The sequence below is a fragment of the Ictalurus punctatus genome, chromosome 3, assembly GCF_001660625.3.
Source record: "Ictalurus punctatus breed USDA103 chromosome 3, Coco_2.0, whole genome shotgun sequence".
Lineage (NCBI taxonomy): Eukaryota > Metazoa > Chordata > Actinopteri > Siluriformes > Ictaluridae > Ictalurus > Ictalurus punctatus.
Genome location: NC_030418.2, coordinates 17,986,526 through 18,004,486, shown reverse-complemented (window position 1 = coordinate 18,004,486; position 17,961 = coordinate 17,986,526). Strand labels below are relative to the sequence as shown.

Here is a 17,961-nt window from a genome sequence, read left to right as displayed (position 1 = left end):
TTTCACTTCACGTTATCCTACAGACCCGGGTCCAAGAACATAAAAGCTGATTCCCTGTCTTGTCTCGACCACACAGAACGTGTCAACGAGCATGAAGAGTACATCATCCATCCTTCATGTATTATCAGTGAGCTAGAGTGGGATCTGGACCAGGAGCTAGAGCAGATTCCCCAGTCACAAGTACCCGTAAAGTGTCCCCCGAACAAACTATTTGTACCCGAAGAGTACCGCCAAGAACTCATCATCTGGGCACACACGGTACTCGGTACAGGGCATCCAGGGGCACAGCGCACACACCATCTCCTAAAAGAGAAGTACTGGTGGTCCAATATGGAGGGAGATATACACAGGGTGGTGACGTCCTGTTCATCTTGCGCACAGAATAAGGTACCTCGGACCCTCCCAGCTGGGAGGCTCAAGCCCTTACCCATACCCGAACGCCCATGGTCACACATATCCGTAGACTTCATAACGGATTTGCCAAGATCCCAAGGAAATACCACAGTTCTAGTCACAGTGGACCGGTTTTCCAAGTCCGTACGTTTTATTCCATTACCTGTTCTCCCCACCGCCTTCATGACAGCCGAACTTCTATTCCAGCATGTGTTCAGATATTTTGGCATTCCGGAGGAGATTGTCAGTGACAGGGGCCCGCAGTTTACTTCCAGAGTGTGGTCCAGCTTCATGACCAAGATGGGAGTAACAGTGAATCTCACCTCCGGATATCACCCACAAGCCAATGGACAAGTTGAACGAATCAATCAGGAACTAGGGTGATTCCTCCGTACTTTCTGTGCCAATAACCCAGAGGATTGGAGCCAGTTTTTGCCATGGGCCGAGTATGCCCAGAACTCACTGCGTCATTCGGCTACCAATCTCACTCCTTTCCAGTGCGTACTCGGTTACCAACCTCCACTGTTCCCGTGGAACGCGACTCCCAACGCAGCTCCTGCCGTTGACCAATGGTTTGAACGTAGCGAGCGTGTCTGGGCTGACACCCACCGACGCCTGAAAGAGACCACAGACACATACAAGCAAAGAACACCCTAATTACCAACCAGGCGATAGGGTGTGGTTGTCCACAAAGGACTTAAGACAAGCTCATAGCTGTAAAAAACTAACGACAAGATACACTGGACCATTCAAGATCCTCAAGCGAGTCAATGAAGTCACTTACCGTCTGGAACTGCCATGACACAGCCGCATCTCCCCATCATTCCACGTATTATGTCTCAAACCTGTTATCAATGGTCCATTAGCCACCGAAGTACCATCTGAAACTCCTCCGACCCCTCTGGAAATTGATGGACAACCGGCTTACCGTGTCAAGAACATCCCCAAATCTAGACACAGGAGAGGCAAGCTGGAGTATTTGGTTGAGTGGGAGGGTTATGGACCTGAGGAACAATGCTGGGTTCCCAAGCAGGATATACTGGAACCACAGCTTACTAAAGACTTTCACACAACTTATCCTGATCTCCCTGGTCCACGACCCCGGGGGAGGCCAAGAAAGAACTCGGCTCCCGGAGTGAGCCCTTTTGGGGGGGTGGGGGGGGGGGGGGGGTTCTGTCACAGCTCAGTCAGATCAGACCTCAAATTCCCAAGATGCAACAATCACTTCTCATGCACGCATGCGCTCACCATCCCCGGAGTTCTGATCAGACACAGCTGGCACCAATCACACACATACACTCTCACCGCTAGTACTTAGGGAAGTCATTCACCCAGAATCTATGCGAAGTATACGCTCAGTCACTCGCCCGATCGCTTGACCTTTGCCTGTCCTACAACTACGTTTCTTGTACATCCCGATACGACACTCTACACCTGCTGCCCGCTCCTGCTTCCGTGCCGATTCGAGGTTCGTGACACATGCATACAGGTAGAAAAGAATATATATAATTGTTTGTTCAATGTAATGTTGTGCAGGCTGATGTAGTCATGAAATACTATATATAATAGACATATATATAATAAATATTTATAAATATGGGGTGATACAGATATATTAACAGGAATGTAAGTGGTGTGGGTGGTATGCAAAGATGCCCAAGCTCTACTCCATCAAGGCAGTGATTCATTTCCTTTTCAATTATAGCATATACATGTATAAGGTGTCTGAGCATGTGCAGTATAATTTTATTGGAAGGTAGCCTCCTTGAACAGAAGTTCCCTGACTGGCAATTAAAATGGTACTAGGTGAAACTTTTACCTTGTGATCAAAGAGTATTTACTTTAGTAGACAATTTAATGACAGTTTAGCCAAATTAACTGCTTAGACTAGGAGTTTAAAATGATGAATAGCTGTCATGAATATGGAAAAAAAAATTAGGTGAAATTTGTGGGTTTATTGGGGCATAAAAAAGGAAGTGGGTAGTGGCTTTCTAAATGGACAAACCAAAGTGCAAATTTATTGTGAAACACAAACTTATTCTGAAACACAATAAATCCCAACAAGCCATATTACCTAGCTGTATAATTTTATGCTGCCCTGCGATGGACTGGCACCCTGTCCAGGGTGTACCCCGCCTTGTGCCCGATGATTCCTGGGATAGGCTCCAGGATCTGAAGAAGTCTGAAGAAGGATAAGCGGTATAGAAGATGGATGATGGCTGGATGGATAATTTTATGTTGAAACTAGGTAGCTAGCTAATCAAAAACAACCCCAATCAAGTTATCTAGTTAAAGTTTGTGGTTGTACTCCAAGGTAGCCAGCTAGCTAATGTTAGCAAGCATAAACAAACAAATAAGTAAATAATAATCATACTAGATAAAAGTAACAGCCAGTCAGCAGCTGTTTATTATTTTGTCTTGAAAATTGTATTTTGTTTATTTATTTATTTTAATTAAATTATGAATGTCAAGTAGGTGCCTGTATGGTCCATCAGCCCCAGCAGATCACAGGACCAAGTCACATGCCTCACTGATCACACACCTGTTTCCTCTAATTAGTATCACTATTTAAGTTCTAAATTCTGTGCGTCAGTGACTATGTTTACATGCACACCAAATTTCATTCATATTCTGGTCTCTAATCGGGTTGCAGTCATATTCTGAATACAATGTTTATATGTATACAGGCACTGGAATATTCCTGTATACGTGGTTGTTTAAGTATGCCTGAGTGCCATTTCTAAATACCTAGCCTACAGCTAAGCATCTGTTAGCACCCACAATTCCTTGTGGATTCAGCATTCGCACATATCTCATTTCAGTAGATTTTCTGAATAATGTGGTTACATGTAAAAATTTTCCAATTACAACAGGTATATTCCAGGTGTGAGAATCAGAATTTAAGGAATATGGATATTGTCTTAATCCGAATAGGGCAATCAGATAGGCAATCTAAATAGAATATTGCCAAATTCCGATAAATATCGGAAAATTGATGTGCATGTCAACGTAGTCATTATCAAGCTCTTGTCCTTTGTTGCCATGTGTGCTATGTTATCTCCTATACTCTATGTTCCTTGCCTTGTGTTCATAGCTTCTGTTTACAGTTCCTGTTTTTCACCTTGTTTGTTTCTGTTGTGTTTATGGTAATAAAACTGTCTGCATTTCTTCCTTCTGCCACTACCAATATCCGACAATGAACAACAGGGCTGGGGTATTCCAGTTGCACTTGATACACCAAAAATGGGATTTTGCTTTGGCCAGTTCAAAACTCTATTATCTTAATCCAAACACTTTCTAGAAATATAATGACATGTCTCTAGTAAGCTATTACAGTATCTGGTACACCAGACATACTTAGAGTGCCCTGGTAACATCAGAAGGTAGTGAGTTTTACAAGCTAGGTTTAGGATAGGTATTTGGTGTCTGATCAACACTATAATACTGTCATAGAGACCTACAGTGTGTGTCTCATTTGTGATGCTCTTAGAACCCTTTCCCACCTGCACATTGACAATATAACAGACAATCCAAAACAGATCTTGAGTATAACAGACAACCCAAGCTCTGTTATACCCAAGACCTGTCAAGGAAAAGCATTACTGAAGACCTTGGGCTCATTTACACTTTTATTAATCATATCTTGGGATAAAAGCTTAGAGTTGAATCAATGCAATTAATTGACTTTTTACAGTTTAATGCAAAGTGTTTATCATTTTAGCATGATAAGAAAATGATAGATGAAAGCACAAAACATTGCAGGAATATGAATAAACACTATCATAAAGTAAAATTCGGCAGTTATAAAGAGTGTTTCTTGCACTGATATTGTCACTTTGATCTCCTGCATTACCAGGCTGGCAATTCTGCTTCTTCAATATTGTTCAGACTATACACACTGTTTTAATTAGGTGCCAGAAGCAAATTAAATTTGGACAAGGAAAATTGCTACACTCAGATATTATAGTCAGGCTTTCAACATTGTTGTTCCATCAAAAGTAATCCTCAAAGTGCTGGATCTGGACTACCATTTTTCAACTGGGTTTTAGCCTTTCTTATGAGCAGACCTCAGTATGTGCTGACAGACAGTAACAGTTCTTCCACACAGATCCTCAACACAGGCACCCCTGTAGTGTGCTGAGTCTACTACGCTTAGCTTTGGTCACCTATGACTAAGGGGCCAGACACAGCTCTCATTCCACCATAAAATATGCTGACGACACTGTTATAGATGACCTGATTTCCAACAGTAATGAGACGGCTTACAGGGAGGAGGTCAAGACACTTTACAGAGTGGTGTCAGGACAGAAATTTGTCTCCCAGTGTCAGGGCAACTAAAAAGCTTGTCAATGATTAAAGGAATTTCAAGGAATTCACATACTCATTTACATCACAGAGGATGTGGAGAGGGTGGAGAGTGGAGACGGTTCGTAGTTTCTGATTTCCTGGGAGTCACCATCATCAGTGACTTCAAGTGGAGTTATCATATCTCAGCTATAATCAAAAGGCCTACCAGGGCTTTTTCTTCAACTTAAACATCACTGTTCAACTTCTACATGGGCACCATCACACTAGGCTTCACCGCATCTTAGTTTGGCAATTGCTGACGGTGGCAATGACAAACCAGAGACAGCAGAACAATATTCCACAGTGCAACACATGGTGACAAGTGTCACAAAGTCAACATACGTCATAGAGGACAATAATTACCATGCACACACCCTGTTTTTTTGCTGTGTACACATGTTATCCATTTAGGTGAAAAGCTCAAAGCATGAACCAAGAAACAAAGACACAAAAACAGGCATTGACCAAGAACAAGAGCCAGAAAAAAACAGTGTGATTATGTTAGACTGAACTAACGAAAAAACTTGACCTAACAGATTAGGAGTAAACAAAATGAAAGCAATAGCAAAAACCATGTGGAAAAATGAGAACAAGTGTCGCTTGGCGTGCAAGGAACCGTGACATGCACTGAGACAGCTGATTTTTGGTGGAAACAGGACTCAAGTGTAGATGCTCTACATAATATATATTAAGGCAAATTTAAAAAAGTAAGTCAGATAAATAGGCAGGGTGTCACGAAATCAGAGAGGGAACTCGGAACTACAGTTCCCAGCAGCCACGGCACCATAGTCACATGACCACCTGCACCTGAATCACGTTTCTGTTAACGAGCACGCTTGTATATAGCCACAATTTGCACTGTACTGTTTGTCTTACCTTACCTTTGTCCATGTTTTGTTTCTGTTGTTTATGTTTAGGCTTTGCCACAGTGTTTTGCCTTAGTCATAGTGTCTTTTCTGTTTTGTTGGTTTACTTATTAAAACATTTAAAATTCCGCACCTGCATCCATCTCAACTTCCTATCGTAACAGAACGTGAGACCAATACATGGATGCAGCGGAATTTTTCAGGGTCTAAGAGTCCCTGTACGAGAGGGAGAGGCTGGAATCATCTCCCACCCTCCCTCCCCCATTGTGGATCTTGTCCAGCATGCAGAGTCAGCGGAGAACGTAAGTCAGCCTCCTTGCTTGTCTGAGGACGCCGCTCAGCATTCCTGGTCAGCTGAGGACACCGTTCAGCATTTCTGGTCAGCTGAGGACGCCGCTCAGTCACCCTGTTTTGCTGAATGTGTTGCACCGCATCCCGGCATGGCCAAGGGCTCGGCTTTGTTTTCCTGTTCTGCTGAGGACGTTGCTTTGCTTTCTTGCGCCACTGAGGACGCTGCTCAGTCTGCTAGTTCAGATGGGGACAGTGTGCCCAGGGGGCCAGGACCGCCAGCAGGAAGGAGTATATTTGGGCACTCCGGGAGAAGCGCCCTTGGGGGACAGGGTTCTGTCACAAAATCAGAGAGGGAACTCGGAACTACAGTTCACAGCAGCCACGGCACCATAGTCACATGAGCACCTGCACCTGAATCACATTTCTGTTAACGAGCACGCTTGTATATAGCCACAGTTTGCACTTCATTGTTTGTCTCACATTTGTCTTACCTTACCTTTGTCCATTTTACCGTGTTTTGTTTCTGTAGTTTATGTTTAGTCTTTGCCACAGTGTTTTGCCTTAGTCATAGTGTCTTTTCTGTTTTGTTGGATTACTTATTAAAACGTTTAAAATTCCGCACCTGCATCTGTCTCAACTTCCTATCGTGACAGAGGGTTCAAAAATAAAAGAGAAAAATGGAAACGCTCAGAAATGCGTGAAAATACTGAAAAAGTCTTCGTAATGAAAAAGAACACAACAGGTTCTAAATAGATTAACAGTAACAGACCAATGACATGGCAGGAGAGGAGACAAGACCAAAACTAAAGCCATAACAAAGGCATTCAGAGAACTAAGATCAAATCACATGACAGCATGATAAGCAGTTGAGAACCAGGGCACACTGTCAGAGGTATAAATTGTAAGTTTTTTTCCTTTTTATATCTGGCAGAACAAATTCAACTCTTGGCCCACTAGATTTTCAACAAGGAGACATTTGTGCTAGTAGCACAATATCTGGTCATATTCCATTAACATAAATATGGGTTGGTGCTACTAAACAGTAAACCATAATTTTAATTGTGATAGCAAACAGTTTTCGACAGTGGTGTACAACATTATGTTTTGTAAAGATTCCAGTATACTTAATTGAATAATGAAATACTGTAGCAGTGAATTTACATTATGGCAAAACAAAATAAAACACTAATGATCAAGTATAATCAAATCTATTTGTACTATTGTGTACTTGTGTCTTTCTCTTTCCTTGTTTGTCAACATTCTCCTTGTAAGATATCAAAATATTTTGTCATACTTCTCCATTTATTAGGCTGTGTAGTCCACTTTGTCAGTGATAAGTCACTGCTCTCTTCTTGGAAAATCCATCCAAATAGAAATATTAATACCCAACAACAATAACATGACATTTCTCCCATCTCCTATTCATCTTGATTTCCTTGATTTTCACTGATGTAAGTTTAATTATGTCCTGCATCTAAATTATCATTCTCAATCTCCTTTGCTCAAAAACAAATACAGGTACATTAGAGAACATTTTGTTTCAGGATTAGATACACAAGTAACAACAATAACAAGAAAAAAAAACCCTGGTGACACACGATCAGACTACACGTAACAAATTGGTGTGTTGTGTATGAGTCATACTGTGATGGGTTGGCACCCACATCTAGGGTGTCCCCTGCTTTGTGCCCCGAGTCCCCTGGGATAGGCTCCAGACTCCCCGTGACCCTGTGTAGGATAAGCAATACAGAAAATGGATGGATTGATGGATGATTCATAGAAAAATAGAAAATTTAGAGCCAGTTAGCAGAACAGGTGATCTGTCTATGATCTATGATCAAACCATTTCTTTTCCAGTACTGCTTATCCAAGCCAGTCCATAAATACTGTAAATGACAGGTGCACTTGTCTAGTTAAAATAAATGTAAAAGCAAAACATTATGATTATGAGCTCCAGAACACTGGGCAGCAATTACATTCTAGATAGGATGCCAGATGCCAGACACCATGCATACACCCACACACACTTTCACACACACTTTCACACCTAGGAGGCAATTTTGCATAGCCAATCCACCTAGTGGCATGTTCTTGGGAGGTGGAAGGAAACCCAAGGGTTGCCAGGATATAAGGCTTGGATAAGACTAGTGGAATCGTAGGCAAGTCGAAATAATTGCAGCACTAACACTGGACAAACAATACCAATTTGAAAGGCAAAGGCAATGTCAAAAATCCAGACAGAAGGCTCGGTCAAAAACCATAACAAGGAAGCAGATCAAACAACATAGCAGCAGGAGCAACCCAAAAAGTAAAACCAGAAAACAATATCTTGAACTTGTAACTGACTGACATCGGAGAAGTGGGCATGTCAGTAAGCAGGAAATTCTTGGAATTGGAGTTTCTGGGCCATGGGGTACTTGTGACAGTGAAGAATATAAGAACTTCCACACAGGAGGGAAACCAAGCTCACGATCAAACCGTGGAGCTGTCGTTATTAATAATAATTCTGATATTTCTCATGTAAACCTTATTCATATTTGATGTTCTCTGTAGATATCACTTCAAAGGCACAGAAAGCAAAACAACATGCTCCATGATAACATAATACTGTTCTGTGTTCCAAGATATAAAATAATGATCATATCTTCATAATAATTTTTGTAATCTTGGTTTAAGATTACAATTTAATCTTAATATCTCCATAATTCAAACAAGAGTAGTCAATCTGTTGTGATGCTAATTTAGTACCTGAGTAATCATTCATGTCAAGTGTAGTACATCAATAATGAATTATGGAAAACTGACTGTGGATTAGCTGTGAATTATCCAATTACTGGTGTAGTTACATAATAATGATGTGACACAAACTATTACATAAAATAAACACATAGGAACATACATCAACTGAAAGACAGCTGTATACATTCAAACATTTATTCATTCCATCTCTTGCTATTGTCCAGCTTCTTCATTCAAACCAAGTATGTTTCTTTCCTTTGTCCTTCTGTCTAACATTTCATGTTACCATACTGTACACTTCTTTTGGCATTTCAGGCTTCTATGTTGTTCACATCAGTGATATTTTTTTTAAACAATTGCTTAGAGACTTATTTGAGCTTTAATTCACTACATCAGGATTCTAGTAGGTAAAAAGTTTACATTCACCAAGTTGACAGTCTCTTTAAAAAGTCTGGAAGACTAATTGGCCAAATGTCATAATTAGGAGTCAATTGGAAGTGCACCTGTGGCTGTAAAGGGCCTACATTCAGAGACAATGCCTTTGGCCCTTAATAGCATTGGAAAATCGAAGCAATTCAGCCTAATCTTCAGAAATAAACATGGGTCTCCACAAGTCTGGTTCCTTGTTAGAAGCAATTTCCAAACAACTGAGGATACCACAAGCATCTGTACAAATAACTGTATGCAATTTAAATCTTGACAAAACACAGACACTGCATTGTTCAGGAAGCAGGCACAAATTAACTCCAAGGAATGAAACTTTGGTCCAAAAGGTTCAACTGAACCTCATGACAAAGGAACTGGTGAAAGAGTCTAAAGCATCAGGTACCAAAGTATGTATATCCACCATTAAAAGGCTCTTAAATCACAATGGCCTGAAAGACTGTCATACATACTGTAGCAGAAGCTCTACTAGCATAGTAGCTACTAAGACTAGCATAAAAAAGTAAAACTGAAGTACCTAGGTGATCACCATGACAAAGACATAGCCTTTTGGAGGTGTGTACTCTGGTCAGATGAAAAAAAATTGAACTGTTTGGCTATAATGATCAGCGCTATATGTGGAAGAAAAAGAGTGAGGCTTTTAATCCAAAGAACACCATAGCAACTGTAAAGCATGGGAGTGGCAGCATCGTGTTGTGGGGTTCTTTTCTTGAAAAAGGACTGGTACTCTTCAGAAAATAGATGACTTCATGGGGAAGGATCATTATCTAGAAATACTGATGCAAATCCTCTAGACATGAAGATCCAGAAAGTACAGTGAGATGCTTGTGGAACGTTACTCCAAACATATGATTCAAGTTCAATTTAAAGGCAATGCCACTAAACACTGAAAAATATATATTAAATAAAAGCTGACATTTATCTGTCTCTTAACTTTTATTTTGAAATAATGGAAATAACTATTATTTCTTAAATGGAAATAAAATAAATACCCTAATTGACACAGGAAATGTATGATAACGTGAAATTTGTAAATTTGAGTTTGAATGTCTTTAACATTATTATTAAATAGTGTATGTAATCTTTTGGCCACAACTGTATACCTAGTTTCTCATCCAAAGGCATTTTGAAAATTGGATGAACAAGTAAAGTATGTAATGCATCTTCTTCATGTTCATTACACCTGTATTGTATTTCATAGGCACCTTCACAGTCACTGCAGATGATGTGTTATGGATATGTCAGTGAAGCGGGCTGAAAATAATTAGCCAGAAGGCATTTTCACTATGCGTAATCACTTGACACTTTCAACAATAAGTACATGGACTCTGACCAAGGAAGAAATCAACCCGAGCCTAACAATTTCTCGTTATTTTTGTGCTAGTTCTCAGGTTGATGATATATATGTAACTGTAAGTGGCCTGTTTTATACATAATTCTGGATGTATTGAAGAAGTTTGTTAGGTCTTGTGGTTTGAGTATTGAATATTTATGGCTAATAGAATACATGTGTGATATGTCTTTCCGAAGCATCATACACACATTTATCAATAATAAAGAGAATAATCTATCTTCAGCTTTGAGTGTAGGATTAACAGTGTTACACAATGCCCTTCATAATTAACCTGTTAATCACGGCTTATTATTCAGTTCTTCAACAAGCAGAGTAATTGGCAACACTCTATGAATTATTCAGTAATTACAGTGAAACAAAATGGAAAATGTATATTAAGAGTACTAAGGGAGTGAGCTTAAGGGGTTAACATAATGATGGAGTCTAAGGAATCAAGGTAGGCGAGAACAATGCATATCTACACAGTCTTGTTGCCTTACTTTATTATCCAGTAATTAAATTTAAAGTGTACTAGTGGGATGAAAGAACAATGGACCCTGGCACTATAAGGAGTTGAATTTTATATGTACAACAAATAAGGCTGAAATATGGTCAATTGGGGACATACGGTAATTTTATTTTCACCACCTGGTAACAGTGCTGTGAATGACACTTTATTTGGTGCCCACAATGTGCAGGTTATTTTTGGAGAGAAACTAATGAATGTCCTTCAACCAGTTTATTACACCAGTAGGAGCCTATTAAACACACAGGAAGGAAGCCTCTGTCTTAATGTCATAATCACACTGCTGTAGCCTCATCAGCTTTCCTGAACAGCTCTCTTAACTTCCTTGTTTTGGCTCTGCAATTTTCTGTCTCCATTCAAATAAAGCGGCATTCTTCTTCTCCTCTACGGTCTTGCTGCCAGACCTCCACTCATTGAGCACTCTCTCTCTCTCTCTCTCTCTCTCTCTCTCTTTGCATTTCTGTCTCTCTGTCTGTCTCTCTTTCCCTCTGTTCTAGCTAGCTGTTTGGCTTGCCCAAGGTGATGAGGCTGGCACACACTGATTAGAGATTAATCAGAGAACTGTGATAGTCGTTGGTCTATGCTCAAGATGTCTTGGACCACACAAAGCAGGATGGACAGAAAACAGAGGAATGGGCATATGTAGTAATAATGGATTCAGTGAGATGGAGTATCTGCTGTTAACACATTACTGTAGCTCAACTCTAGTTCCCACTTTCTTCATTTAAGCTTTTTGTGTCTTTGTGTGCCTTTCACCTCTACTTCTTGCCATTTCTCATTCACTTCCCTCTTTATGCATCCCAGTAGGCTATCTCTCCCTGCTAACTTTTTGTCTGTACTCGTCTCTCTCTCTCTCTCTCTCTCTCTCTCTCTCTCTCTCTCTCTCTCTCTCTCTCTCACTCTCACCCACCGTCTCCATCTCTGGTACACCGTGTGGATGAAAATCATTTCAGGCATCACTAAACACGGATCTCTTATCAACAAATGGAGAAATGTATTCCTCAAGACTCCAGTGTGCATTTGAATACAGACATATTTGAGCACAGATACATTATGGCCTGATATTCAAAATGTTCTCAGGAACCTGCAGCTTATTGTATTATGGAATCCCATAGTGCCACAGAGTGAACAATATTAAAAAATATTGTCACTGTTTTAGAAAGAAAAAAAAAAGAAAAAACAGTTAATGTCTGAGATTAATTTTTTTTATCCACACTTCTGTTTTCCTGTTGCAGATGTTTAGCAAAATGTTCCATTTTGTACTGTAGGCTGTAGAGGGTACAATGAAATTATGCCTTCAATCAATCTTTACACAGGATTTTTTTTTTCTTTACTTCAGTGTAAAGAAAAACAAAACACAGTTAAGTCAAATCCCAGACAGTTTCCTATTAACTATATGTACTCACTACATAACATTGGCGCTGTAGGACTTTATGCTATAGGCACCATTTGATAGGATTTATGTGCCTTTTATGAATTGTTACGCTACATGGTACTACTTTTACGACACATACTTATTAATTTTTACATTTGAAAATGGATCCACAAGTAAATAAATAAACAAACAAACAAACAAACAAATAAATAAATCTAAAGCAAAAAGGGTAATTTGGCAATAATGTGTTTATAAAGATCTATACAGTAATCTAGTAAAATTACTACAAGTAAACTGCTGGAGCCTAAACATTTAAATGTTGATTTTGTTGACACACTGATCTTAACAGCATCAGTTGGTTTAGGGGTCCTGTGTGAGTCTTGTTTCTAGACATGCCAATATTTCAATCATTCAAATACTTATTATTTGATCTCAAAAGTAAAAATTACAAAAGAACACACAAAGTTCTCATAAGATGAGGTTGTAAAAGCCACTAGTAATAGATTATATATATATATATATATATATATATATATATATATATATATATATATATAATTTTTTAATAAAATAACAATAGATTATACGAATAGATTTGTATAAATAATTACATAATTAAAAATAAAACAGCAAGATGATAGAATTTCCTCATTGTACTGCATAATCTCAAGACCATGGTTTACAGAGAGTAAACCTGAATCACATCTAGGTGCATTTAAAAAGTTTGTTTTCAAGTATTTGTAAGAGAATTAAACTGAGGTGTAAGTGATGCAGTTCCACAAATAATAATGTTTAATGATTTTTTTTCCATGTCATTTCATGGGCCTGAAGCGAGACCAAACACACTGTATCTTAATGCAGATTAAACACATAATACTGTCTCAAGGCTGCAGCATGTCACATGAGGAGCAAAGAGATCAGGTTTTAAATTACTTTTCTCTCACTCCCTCTGCACTTCAATTAGGACCAGGAGATCAATTTTAGATTAGGTATGTATGATCCAAACTTTAACAAGACCAAAGAGAATCCACACTCCAAATTTTAAGGTTATAAAACAGAAAATGGCCCTAAGCAGGAATCTCTGCAAGTGGCAGGCCAGGTTTTGGAGCTGAAATCAACCAAGCAACCTAGATCCAAAAAACCAACGTGTCTGCCTTATCATAAGTAAATTCAGAGCTAAAGCTACTTTTTTCCCCAAAACATTTAAGGCTTAAATAAAATTCAATACCTTCGAAAAGAACACAGGTGTACAGGCTGTATTAGAAAGTCCAAATGACTGAACAACAGTTTAAGCATCAACAGTTAAGAGTGATTTTTGTCTGTTTTTTGAACATTTAAATGACACTTGTGATCAATATATCTAACTTTAGTCATAATATATATATAGATAAAATAAATAAATGTTTTGACTGATTTATTCCTGATTGTATTACAGCAATATGAACATATTAATTTCTCTCTTTGGGAGAGCCACAGCAGACGGTAACATGTCCCTTCTTAAAATCTAAAATAAATTAGTAAGTAAATAAATAAACTAGCTTATTAAAGCTTATTACCACTTTATTAAAAACACCTATACATACGTTAATTCATACAATAATCTAATCATTCCATCAAGTGGCAGCAGCATAATGCATAAAATCAAGTTGAAAGAGGTCAAGAGCTTCAGTTCATGTTCACATCACACATGAGAATGGAGAAAAATTTGACCACAGTAATTATGACTGTGACATGGTTGTTAGTGTCAGACAGGCTGGTTTAAGTATTTCAGAAAGTGCTGATCTCCTGGGATTTTCATACAGAACAATCTATAGATTTTAAACAAAACTGTTGTGGGAGGAAAAAAAACATTGATTGAGTGACAGTTCTAGGGTCGAAACGGCATATTGATGAGAGAGGTCAGAGGAGAACGGCCAGACTGGTTTGAGCTGACAGAAAGTCTACGGTAACTCATATAACAACTCTTATAACCATGGTGAGCACAAAATCATCTCAGAATACACAACACACCAAACCTTGAGGTAGATGTGCTACAACATTAGAAAACCAAATCGGATTCCACTCCTGACACACAAAAACAAGAATCTAAGAATACAGTGGACACAGGCTCACCAAAACTGGATAGTTGTATACTATAAACAGTGTCATCCTAAGGCTTAAGCAAGAAGTAAATGATTTTGGTCACCTGACTATTTATTCCACTCAAACTACAATGTTCATACAAAACCTATACCATTTCTAATTTCATTTATTGTGTTCTTCTCAGTAACACTTTTAGAGCTTTACAAACCCAAAACATAATGTCACATCATTGTGATTGGTGGGATTGTTCTTGAATGTGCACACATCTGCAAAGCCTATCCACTGCTTGCTGAACAGAGACACTATTCATTATGCCCGCTACATGATAGTACCACATTTCTCTGGCTAGCACAAATAAATAGACAGAATCATGCCATCAGGAGCATCAGCTCATTTAATAGTCAAACAATGCATTTATTATTGCATACAGTTTTATTCAACCATAATAAACTTTGTATAGTACAGTTTGTATGACACAGCAAAATAGGTTATTGCTGTAGTTACAGTAACCTAATTTTCATAAGCACTTTTCAAGAAGAAGATACAGGTGGCACAACCACACAAACACACACGCACACACACACACACACACACACACACACACACACACACATAATTCTATGGTCTTGGGTGTTTTCATTGACCACTCTGTTCCATTCTCTTCCATTCTCTGTTACTAATTCATTGCCTACAACTACCCCCGACCCTTACCTCATTTACAGCTACAGGGGTTTTCATTGTTTGTTTGTTTGTTTAGCTCAAGTGTACCAGCTAAATGTCTTCATAAGGTCACATATTCCTATAAACTGTCACATATTCCTATTCCTATCACTATGGGCCATTAGGTACATAATAAGAGATCTCTCTCTCTCTCACACACACACACACACACACACACACACACTATCCTTGTAAGGACCTATCATTGACATGCAGCTGTTTAATGCTATGCCTACAACATAAATCCGACTCTTAAACTCAGTAACCAAAAGGAAACTGTCAGGCTCCTTTTTTTTTTTTAATTTATTTATTTATTTATTTATTTTTACTGGTTTTCCTTGTGGGGACCAACTAAATGTCCCCAGAAGATCAAAACTGTCAGATATTTCTACTCTTGCGATAGAAAAACCACGTTCACACACGTACACACACACACACACACACACACACATAATGAGAGAGAGAGATAAAGAGAGAAAGAGATAGAGAGAGAGATAGAGGGAGAGAGATAGAAGGGGAGAGAGCGTGTGATAGATAGAGAGAAGGGGAGAGAGAGAGAGAAAGAGAGAGAGCAGGTAACCTAATCCATATTGTAGTTTCCAGGTGGACCTTTAGGCCAGTCGAGGTCATGGTGTGAGAGAGTTAATTAGGTCGTCATGTGCACAGGGGCTTCACATTGCATTTTCCGGGAAACAGAAGCATGAGGTGTCACTGGATGACCGGAAGCCATGTGTAGTCAGATCCGTCAATGCGAAGAGAACACGAGTTTACCAAGCGGACAGGTGCCGTTTCCCGGAGGCTCACCGCAGTGATGGGATAAAAACTGCTAATCCGCTCGTTTAACTTGCACTCCAAGGCCTTCTTCGCAAACAGCATACTACCTTACTAAAGAGTAAACCTTACCCAAATACCACCTCACAACACATACTGAACATACTCTTTAATATAGTAGTATTCCGTTTCGGACAACTTTCACTCGCTCAAGGAGCGATGTCTTAAATCAAGTCATATGCACGATATTAAACCCAGACTAACTGATCGGTTAAAAATAGAATATTTCAGATCTGTATTTCCCCCAAATAAAAGAATAAAAAGCAAGTCGATGCATGTCAGATGAGTGAATGACTACAACGCGTCCAATTAGCTCACAAACCCACAGCTAGGATCATTCCCCATACCCCAGCTCAGAGGGAATACAGTGATCACTCACCATGCTGGCTTGAAAAGCACGCAGATAGAAGAAAAAAAAAAGTGTTAGAGGATTCACACATTCCGCAAGCGGTCACGCGCTCCAGTGCCGGTGGATGCTAGATGTGTTTCCTTCAGCTTCGGCATCGGAACCTGTGAAAACAGCGCTGTGCTCTTCTACTAACAGCCGAAGAGGAAGAACGAGCACAGATCCAGCTTCAGAAAGTTCCCTAGAGTGAGAGCCGTACTAAAGATTACAGCTGCCACCATGCGTCTCTCTCTCTCTCTCTCTCTCTCTCTCTCTCACACACACACACACACAAACACTCTCTCTCTCTCTCTCTCTCTCTCTCACACACACACACACATTCTTTCTCTCACACACTCTTTCTCTCTCTCTCTCTCTCCCTCTCTCTCTCACACACACACACACACACATACTCTCTCTCTCCCTGACTGTTGACGCAATCTTATCTGCTCCAGAGTAAAGGTGGTAAATAATAAAGGTGCTTCGCGGTAAATCCTAGCCTCTCGTGTCTGGATTTTCTGAAGGGAAGATTTGCGGGACTGTTTATCGCTGATAAAACGCACGTAACCCCCGAGAACATACACCGAGAAATCAATTCACACAAAATTCCCACTTGTACGGAAGCCCTAAGCGGCCATGCATTATTAATGTTTTCTTTGTTGTTTTCTCAACATAACAAAAAGTTGTTTTCCCATGACCTCGACTTAATTTCTCTGTGTACTCGACATCCATCATCCCGAAGTCAATTGGGTTTTTTGAATGTTTTGGTTAAATGTCTGAAATAAGGTCTGTGGTTAACGCAAACTCAATATATGTTTACGTTTCATAATGCGATATATACATCAGTAATACTAATACATCAGTAATACATATACATCAATAATACTAATACATCAGTAAAACTAATACATCAGTAATACTAATACATCAGTAATACATATACATCAGTAATACAAATGCATCAGTAATACATATACATCAGCTTTTACGTAAAAGAGACTAAAAGGTAACAAGTGACTAAAAGGTACTACAGGGGTTGTAGGAGAGATTAAACATCATCACGTTGAACAGGAAATCTCATCTACTACAGCCTCATTGTGTTTATTCTCACACTCTTGCAACTCAAACTTTCCAGCTTGTCGATTTAACAGTTTATAGTATTTTCCAATTGTATTGTTGTTGTTGTTTTTTTAAAATAAAGATTGAAAGAGTTAGTGATGGTGACCCTGCGACCGTAGTGTAGTTCGTTTATAGTCTAACATTAGCTTTTACTTCTGGCGATTGTATTTAGGTTTCAAAATTCATAAAATTTGTGTTCTATTGTGAAGATTATCTTCATGAACAAAACATGTAAGAGTCATAAACTTCTGTTGGTCACAGAGTTTATTTTCTGCAATAATCCAAAGGCCAATGGATAAATCCTGTTGGCTTTTTGTCAAGGAATCAGGGTGATGCTATCTTCCGGGTTGGCCTACAAAAATAAGTAATCACTGCAGGATTGACGACTTCCACATTAGTGAACACTTGAGAAGGACACTTAGGACTCCACACTTAATGTGGAAAAGTCCATCTCTGGGGCAGTTATTACATTTATGATGGCGAAGATGTCAACATGCATGTAACACCAGT

The 17,961-nt window shown here is 39.2% G+C and overlaps 1 protein-coding gene across 2 annotated transcripts in view; it reads right to left on the bottom strand.

Moving 5' to 3' along the window:
- pcdh15a (protocadherin-related 15a) overlaps window positions 1–16,901 on the bottom strand; it is a 216,012-nt gene extending 199,111 nt beyond the window's left edge. For both annotated transcript variants that reach the window (XM_053679710.1, XM_017464981.3), the window contains exon 1: window positions 16,327–16,901. The gene's annotated coding sequence lies outside the window, so the exon portion shown is untranslated. The remainder of the gene's footprint in view (window positions 1–16,326) is intronic.
- Between the last annotated feature and the right edge of the window lie 1,060 nt (window positions 16,902–17,961).